The sequence below is a fragment of the Nycticebus coucang genome, chromosome 2 (genome assembly GCF_027406575.1).
Source record: "Nycticebus coucang isolate mNycCou1 chromosome 2, mNycCou1.pri, whole genome shotgun sequence".
Classification (NCBI taxonomy): Eukaryota; Metazoa; Chordata; class Mammalia; order Primates; family Lorisidae; genus Nycticebus; species Nycticebus coucang.
Window position 1 is genome coordinate 110,671,305 of NC_069781.1, and position 8,994 is coordinate 110,680,298.

The 8,994-nt window shown below is 41.4% G+C and overlaps 1 pseudogene; it reads right to left on the minus strand.

Annotated features, from left to right (window-relative positions):
• Positions 1-236: 236 nt before the first annotated feature.
• Positions 237-8,786, minus strand: LOC128598185 (glutathione S-transferase A4-like; annotated as a pseudogene).
• Between the last annotated feature and the right edge of the window lie 208 nt (positions 8,787-8,994).

The following is an 8,994-nucleotide window of genomic DNA, read 5'->3' on the forward strand; positions in this document are numbered from 1 at the left end:
CGAATTTAAACATCAACCTTTCCCAAAAGGTTTTCCAAAAAAGATTTCCTATGACAATTATTTACTGGACCAAAAAAAAAAAAAAGTTGGTATTTCTAGAAAGGAAGATCTCCTTGAGGTGAACAACCCAATTTAGGACCCGATTTAACACACAGCACAGAGCTGGAATCAATGGACACAGCCGCGTCTAGGTACACATTCTCACCCATAAACAGATATGTTTTACGGCATATATTTATGTTTTACGGTGTAAAGACATTGTAGACTGTTCTCACGTAGATGTCATCAGGAGGTGGCTTCTTCTTGCTGCCTGGTTCAACGAATCTCTTAATTGTAGGGATATTACTTATTTTCACTGTGTATTCGTGGAGGAAAGGAAATGAAGCCAAGATATTAGGAATTTTCTCTTCTAGAGCCAAAATGGTTTGGAGAAGAATTATGTCCGCAAGGCTCAGCTGATTACCAACAAGAAAGGTTTGTCCGTGACCCCTTAAAATCTTTTCAAACGCGGGAAAGTATCTAATTATAGCCTTCTGCGCCATGCCAACCAGTTCCTTTTGCTGATCATCCGGCTTTAAGAAAGGATGCATGGAGAGGCGGAGCAAGATGGCAGCCGAGTAACAGTTTCCTTGCATCTGGGCACCGTGAGTCTGGAGAGATAGGACTCCAGGCATCTCTGGCTGGTGGGAACTGCCTATCATCACTCCTATGAGGATACAGGGAGTCAGCGAGAGACTTCTGGACCCCAAGAGGAGGACTAAAACAGTGGAAAACCAGCAAATGGTCGCATGTGTTCAATCCGTCTAAACCCGCCCACAACTGTAAGTTCAGTAGCAGCGAGACTGCAAACCAGAAAGGCCTTACCTGTGAACTGTTTTTGTGTCTTTGGACTTGGCACTCAGCTGAACTGCCTTGGGGAGAGCCTGAGCGGGAATGCGGAGAACTTTGGCCATTGTCTAGGGCCCCAGTCTGAGCCGCTGAGCCAGACAATAGTGTTTGGCGGTGGGTCACACGGAACCATTGTCAGGGATCTGCCCCGGCAAGCTCCGCCCTCAGGGTCACAGAGCTAGAAACGGGTGGGAGCTGGTAACCCAGCAACCAAGTAGCCTAAGGGTGGGATCTGAGCCGCCTTGCAGCCCTAACCCTCAGGGGCAGAGTGAGACTGGTTTTGGCACACTGGGTAAGTGGATAGCCACTTCAGCAGTGATTCCAGCGAGAAAGCTGGGAAAGCTTCTGCTCAGCAAGTTTACAAGTTCAAAGTGCCTTTTAAGTGGGCTGAAGTGAGATTTAGGGTGTCTACCTGCTGGGGTTTGAGAAATCAGCAGCCTCCAGTTGTATCAGAACTGTGATTAGCATCTCATACCCCAGAAGACCACGTGTTGCCCAGACAATATTCAATAACATATACAAACTGCTTTGTTTTTGGTTGTGTATTTTTTTCTTTTTTTTTGTTTGGTTGGTTTTTTTTTTGTTTGTTTTGACGTTGTTGATGTTCTTTTGTTTTTTAATTCCAATCTTTTCCATACAGATCCCTTTTTCTTTCTCAATTTTTCTAGTTTAATTATAATTTCCCATTGCCGCCTTTTTTAAAACTAGAACTTCATTTTTGCTAGTGTTTCTACCGCTATCATTTGGTTTTTGACCCAATTTTATCCCTGTAAAGTTTTCTGTTTACTTGTTTTGGTTTGATTTATAGCATTTTTGTCTTTCCTCTCTACTTGGTGGAGGTGGGGTACTGTGTATGATCAGGTTAGCAGAGAGCTGCTGACCTCAAGGGAACGACCCAACTGGGCACCCCCACAAGGTGGGGTTTTTTAAGGTTGTGTCAAAGTACCCTACTGTACACCTATATTGCTCTGTCTCCCTCTTTCTGTGCCTCTCTTCTTTTTGTCAATATTCCTTATACCCACCCCCTCTCCTTTCTCTATCTTTCTTTTTTTTCTTATCACTTGGTCCTCCTTTCTTTCATCCCTTTTTTGCTCTTCAACCTTCTCACCCTTCTGCTCCTGTAACCCTTAGTCCACAGGCACAAGAACTTAAAGAGCAAGGGGAAGTGAAAGGAAAATTAGGGCAAGGAAACAGATAAAAGAAATCACTCATGAGGAAGAATCAGCAGAAAACTCCAGGCAACATGAAGAACCAGTCTAGAACAACCCCACCAAGGGACCATGAGGTAGCTACTGCAGATGATTCCACCTGTAAAGAAATGTTAGGAATGACAGAAAGGGAATTTAGAATACACATGTTGAAAACAATGAAAGAAATGATGGAAACAATGAAGGAAATTGCTAATAAAGTGGAAAATAACCAAAAGGAAATCCAAAAACAGAATCAAATAAGAGATGAATGATATGAAGAATATAAAAAGAATATAGCAGAGCTGAAGGAACTGAAACAGTCAATTAGGGAACTTAAAGATGCAATGGAAAGTATCAGCAACAGGTTAGAACATGCAGAAGAAAGAATTTCAGAGGTAGAAGACAAAGTTCTTGAGATAACTCAGACAGTAAAAGAGGCAGAAAAGAAGACAGAGAAAGCAGAACGTTCACTGTCAGAATTATGGGACTTTATGAAGCGTTCCAACATACGAGTTATAGGAATTCCAGAAGGGGAAGAAGAATGTCCCAGAGGAATGGAAGCCATACTAGAGAATATTATAAAAGAAAATTTCCCAAACATCACCAAAGATTCTGACACACTGCTTTCAGAGGGATATTGGACCCCAGTTCGCCTCAACTCTAACCGAGCTTCTCCAAGACACATTGTGATGAACCTGTCCAAAGTCAAGACAAAAGAAAAGATTCTGCAAGCTGCCAGGAGTAAGCGCCAGTTGACCTACAGGGGTAAATCCATCAGAGTGACCGCAGACTTCTCTAATGAAACTTTCCAAGCAAGAAGACAATGGTCATCTACCTTTAATCTACTTAAACAGAACAATTTCCAGCCCAGAATTCTGTACCCTGCTAAGCTAAGCTTCAAAATTGACGGAGAAATCAAATCATTTACGGATATACAAACATTGAGGAAATTTGCCACAACAAGACCAGCTCTACAGGAAATACTTCAACCTATTCTGCACACTGACCACCACAATGGATCAGCAGCAAAGTAAGAACTCAGAAATCAAAGGACAGAACCAAACCTCCACACTGATGCAAAAGATAAAACTAAGCAATGGACTCTCACCAAATAAGACGAATAGAATACTACCACACTTATCACTTATCTCAATAAATGTTAATGGCTTGAATTCCCCACTGAAGAGACATAGATTGGCTGACTGGATTAAAAAACACAAGCCATCCATTTGCTGTCTGCAAGAAACACACCTGGCTTCAAAAGACAAATTAAAGCTCCGAGTCAAGGGTTGGAAGACAATTTTTCAGGCAAATGGAATTCAGAAGAAAAGAGGAGTTGCAATCTTATTTTCAGATACATGTGGATTTAAAGCAACTAAAGTCAAAAAAGACAAAGATGGTCACTTTATATTGGTCAAGGGAAAACTACAACAAGAAGACATTTCAATTCTAAATATTTATGCACCCAATTTAAATGCTCCCAGATTCTTGAAGCAGACCTTACTCAGTCTTAGCAATATGATATCTGATGATACCATCATAACAGGGGACTTTAACACACCTCTTACAGAGCTGGACAGATCCTCTAAACAGAAATTAAACAAAGATATAAGAGATTTAAATGAGACCCTAGAACAACTATGCTTGATAGACGCATATACAACACTCCACCCCAAAGATAAAGAATATACATTCTTCTCATCACCCCATGGAACATTCTCCAAAATTGATCATATCCTGGGACACAAAACAAATATCAACAGAATCAAAAGAATTGAAATTTTACCTTGTATCTTTTCAGACCATAAGGCACTAAAGGTGGAACTCAACTCTAACAAAAATGCTCAACCCCACACGAAGGCATGGAAATTAAACAATCTTCTGTTGAATAACGGATGGGTGCAGGAAGAAATAAAACAGGAAATCATTAACTTCCTTGAGCATAACAACAATGAAGACACAAGCTACCAAAACCTGTGGGATACTGCAAAAGCAGTTTTGAGAGGAAAATTCATCGCTTTAGATGCCTACATTCGAAAAACAGAAAGAGAGCACATCAACAATCTCACAAGAGATCTTATGGAATTGGAAAAAGAAGAACAATCTAAGCCTAAACTCAGTAGAAGAAAAGAAATATCCAAAATCAAATCAGAGAACAATGAAATTGAAAACAAAAGAATCATTCAGAAAATTAATGAAACAAGGAGTTGGTTTTTTGAAAAAAATAAATAAAATAGATAAACCATTGGCCAGACTAACTAGAAATAGAAAAGTAAAATCTCTAGTAACCTCAATCAGAAACGATAAAGGGGAAATAACAACTGATCCCACAGAGATACAAGAGATCATCTCTGAATACTACCAGAAACTCTATGGCCAGAGTTTCTCTCTACCAAATTTCTATGCCCAGAAATTTGACAATGTGAAGGAAATGGATCAATATTTGGAATCACACCCTCTCCCTAGACTTAGCCAGGAAGAAATAGACCTCCTGAACAGACCAATTTCAAGCACTGAGATCAAAGAAACAATAAAAAAGCTTCCAACTAAAAAATGCCCTGGTCCAGATGGCTTCACTCCAGAATTCTATCAAACCTTCAAGGAAGAGCTTATTCCTGTACTGCAGAAATTATTCCAAAAAACTGAGGAAGAAGGAATCTTCCCCAACACATTCTATGAAGCAAACATCACCCTGATACCAAAACCAGGAAAAGACCCAAACAAAAAGGAGAATTTCAGACCAATCTCACTCATGAATATAGACGGAAAAATTCTCAACAAAATCCTAGCCAATAGATTCCAGCTTATCATCAAAAAAGTCATTCATCATGATCTAGTAGGCTTCATCCCAGGGATGCAAGGCTGGTTTAACATACGCAAGTCCATAAACGTTATCCACCATATTAACAGAGGCAAAAATAAAGATCACATGATCCTCTCAATAGATGCAGAAAAAGCATTTGATAAAATCCAGCATCCTTTTCTAATTAGAACACTGAAGAGTATAGGCATAGGTGGCACATTTCTAAAACTGATTGAAGATACCTATGACAAACCCACAGCCAATATTTTACTGAATGGAGTAAAACTGAAAGCTTTTCCTCTTAGAACTGTAACCAGACAAGGTTGTCCTCTGTCACCTTTACTATTCAACGTAGTGCTGGAAGTTCTAGCCAATACAATTAGGCAAGACAAGGAAATAAAGGGAATCCAAATGGGAGCAGAGGAGGTCAAACTCTCCCTCTTTGCTGACGACATGATCTTATACTTAGAGAACCCCAAAGACTCAACCACAAGACTCCTAGAAGTCATCAAAAAATACAGTAATGTTTCAGGATATAAAATCAATGTCCACAAGTCAGTAGCCTTTGTATACACCAATAACAGTCAAGATGAGAAGCTAATTAAGGACACAACTCCCTTCACCATAGTTTCAAAGAAAATGAAATACCTAGGAATATACCTAACGAAGGAGGTGAAGGACCTCTATAAAGAAAACTATGAAATCCTCAGAAAGGAAATAGCAGAGGATATTAACAAATGGAAGAACATACCATGCTCATGGATGGGAAGAATCAACATTGTTAAAATGTCTATACTTCCCAAAGCAATCTACCTATTCAATGCCATTCCTATCAAAGTACCTACATCGTACTTTCAAGATTTGGAAAAAATGATTCTGCGTTTTGTATGGAACCGGAAAAAACCCCGTATAGCTAAGGCAGTTCTCTGTAACAAAAATAAAGCTGGGGGCATCAGCAGACCAGATTTTAGTCTGTACTACAAAGCCATAGTGCTCAAGACAGCATGGTACTGGCACAAAAACAGAGACATAGACACTTGGAATCGAATTGAACACCAAGAAATGAAACTAACATCTTACAACCACCTAATCTTCGATAAACCAAACAAGAACTTACCTTGGGGGAAAGACTCCCTATTCAATAAATGGTCTTGGGAGAACTGGATGTCTACATGTAAAAGACTGAAACTGGACCCACACCTTTCCCCACTCACAAAAATTGATTCAAGATGGATAAAGGACTTAAATTTAAGGCATGAAACAATAAAAAACCTCAAAGAAAGCATAGGAAAAACACTGGAAGATATTGGCCTGGGGGAAGACTTCATGAAGAAGACTGCCATGGCAATTGCAACAACAACAAAAATAAACAAATGGGACTTCATTAAACTGAAAAGCTTCTGTACAGCTAAGGAGACAATAACCAAAGCAAAGAGACAACCTACACAATGGGAAAGGATATTTGCATATTTTCAATTAGACAAAGGCTTGATAACTAGGATCTATAGAGAACTCAAATTAATCTACATGAAAAAAGCCAACAATCCCATATATCAATGGGCAAGAGACATGAATAGAACTTTCTCTAAAGATGACAGACGAATGGCTAACACACACATGAAAAAATGTTCATCATCTCTGTATATTAGAGAAATGCAAATCAAAACAACCCTGAGATATCATCTAACCCCAGTGAGAATGGCCCACATCACAAAATCTCAAAACTGCAGATGCTGGCGTGGATGTGGAGAGAAGGGAACACTTTTACACTGCTGGTGGGACTGCAAACTAGTACAACCTTTCTGGAAGGAAGTATGGAGAAACCTCAAAGCACTCAACCTAGACCTCCCATTCGATCCTGCAATCCCATTACTGGGCATCTACCCAGAAGGAAAAAAATCCTTTTATCATAAGGACACTTGTACTAGACTGTTTATTGCAGCTCAATTTACAATCGCCAAAATGTGTAAACAGCCTAAATGCCCACCAACCCAGGAAGGGATTAACAAGCTGTGGTATATGTACACCATGGAATACTATTCAGCCATTAAAAAAATGGAGACTTTACATCCTTCGTATTAACCTGGATGGAAGTGGAAGACATTATTCTTAGTAAAGCATCACAAGAATGGAGAAGCATGAATCCTATGTACTCAATCTTGATATGAGTACGATTAATGACAATTAAGGTTATTGGGGGGGAGCAGAAAGAGGGATGGAGGGAGGGGGGTGGGGCCTTTGTGTGTGTCACACTTTATGGGGGCAAGACATGATTGCAAGAGGGACTTTACCTAACAATTGCAATCAGTGTAACTGGCTTATTGTACCGTCAATGAATCCCCAACAATAAAAAAAAAAAAAAAAAAAGAAAGGATGCATGATAATCATCTCCAGCAGATCCAGAGTCCCTTCCACATACGTGTCAATCAGTGTTCTCTCTTTGAGGTCTTTGCCAAGAGATTGTGCTTTGCTGCTATGTGGTAGATGATGCTTCGGGTCTGCACCAGCTTCATCCCACTGATTACAACCATGGGCACTTGCTAGAAGAGCAGGTGGTTACCCTCCTGCAACTTTTGCAACTGTTCTTTGGTTTCCAGAAATTCTTCATCAAAGTCGACTCCAGCCGCCGCTAAAACCCATCTTACGGATTCCATCCGGCCTCTTCCGTTGGGATAGTGGAGCTTGGGCTTCTCTGCTATGATGACTTCTCAGGCTTTCTAGGGGGAAAAAAGGGAGCAGCTTCTCACTTACAACAGTCTTAACTTTGTGTCTCTCTCATAGTTTCTATCCAGGTATTGGATACTGGATCCCAGATGTTAGCACAACCACCCAGGACACCACCAGCTGCGTTTCCCGCTCATCTGGGAAGAGGCCCCGCCCAGCCTTGGTGTGTGGGGCACAGCAGGGGCTGGATCTCCTGAGAACTGGACATCTGATGTGAGGTGGGGCTTGATTAGGGCTGTGTCACCGTCTGGTTGACAGAACAGCAAGGCAAAGGTTTGAGGTGAGCGATTCCTGGAATCCCAGGGTGGAAGCTCTTTGTGGATGTTTCCCATTGAAGGGTTGATGGGTCTTTCAGGAAGTTCCTGTCTTAAATAATTAAGCTGTGTGCTTGGGCCAGAGTGTCCTGGAAGGGTGGAGTGACGCTAATGGGGCCAGCGGTGGGTGAGCCAAGCTCTGCTAATGTAGGTGGATGTGTGCGTGCATGTGTGGTGGGTACCGATGGTTCTGATTCTCACAGGACATATATGAATGTATGGATTATGGATTATGGATTTAATCATTTCCAAGGCCTGCTCTGCCTTCTGAGGCTGTTTTTTGATCTCTTTGGCATCATAACCTGTGTGGATTTTTCATTAAAACAACGGCTGCTGCTCCTGGGTGACCTATTACACCCAGGCATAATAATTTTGCACCTGTTAGCTCAGGTTATAATTCATGATAGTTTAAATGGACAGTGCTAGAAATAACACTGGGGAGCGAAAGCATTCATTGCCTTCTTCATGCTGTGCTTCTGCTGAAACAACTCCAGGGTATACGTGTGTACCTCCATGTGTACAGCTGTGTGTGAGACTGGGTGTATCTATGTGCGGGGCCCTGTGTGTTTTATTTGGGTTGTGGGTAGAAATAAGTGCAGAGTGCTTAATCAAGATAATGAGTTTTACTGTTTTTTTAGATAAAAATTGCAATCTTTGCTTTGTTAGACAAGTGGAAATGTGGTAAGTGTCCTGATTTCTGTCAAACTGTTATGGTATTGTTGACAGTTGTGTTTCTCATGTGGCACATTTTTGCTGCTGGGGACCTGCTGGGCCTTATGGCCACACCCTACCTTGCCCTGGGGTAGAAGATATGTTCCTGGTGCCCCCTGGCAGGGAGAAGCCTGTGAGCCCCAGGAAGTCCCTCATTCTCTAGGCCCATGGACAGCCACACATGCTGGGGGCTCGCTAATACATGTGACAATGGGTCAGAAGAGACACCAGTTGTCCCTTAGCCCAAGAGAAAGGGAGCTCTTGAAGGAGGCTCCCTTCTTCTGCGCTGAGGAGTTTGTAAGCCCAAAAGAACCCAAAGGCAGAGGCAGGCTTCTGAGGTCTGAGATGCAAAGGTGGGTGGGAG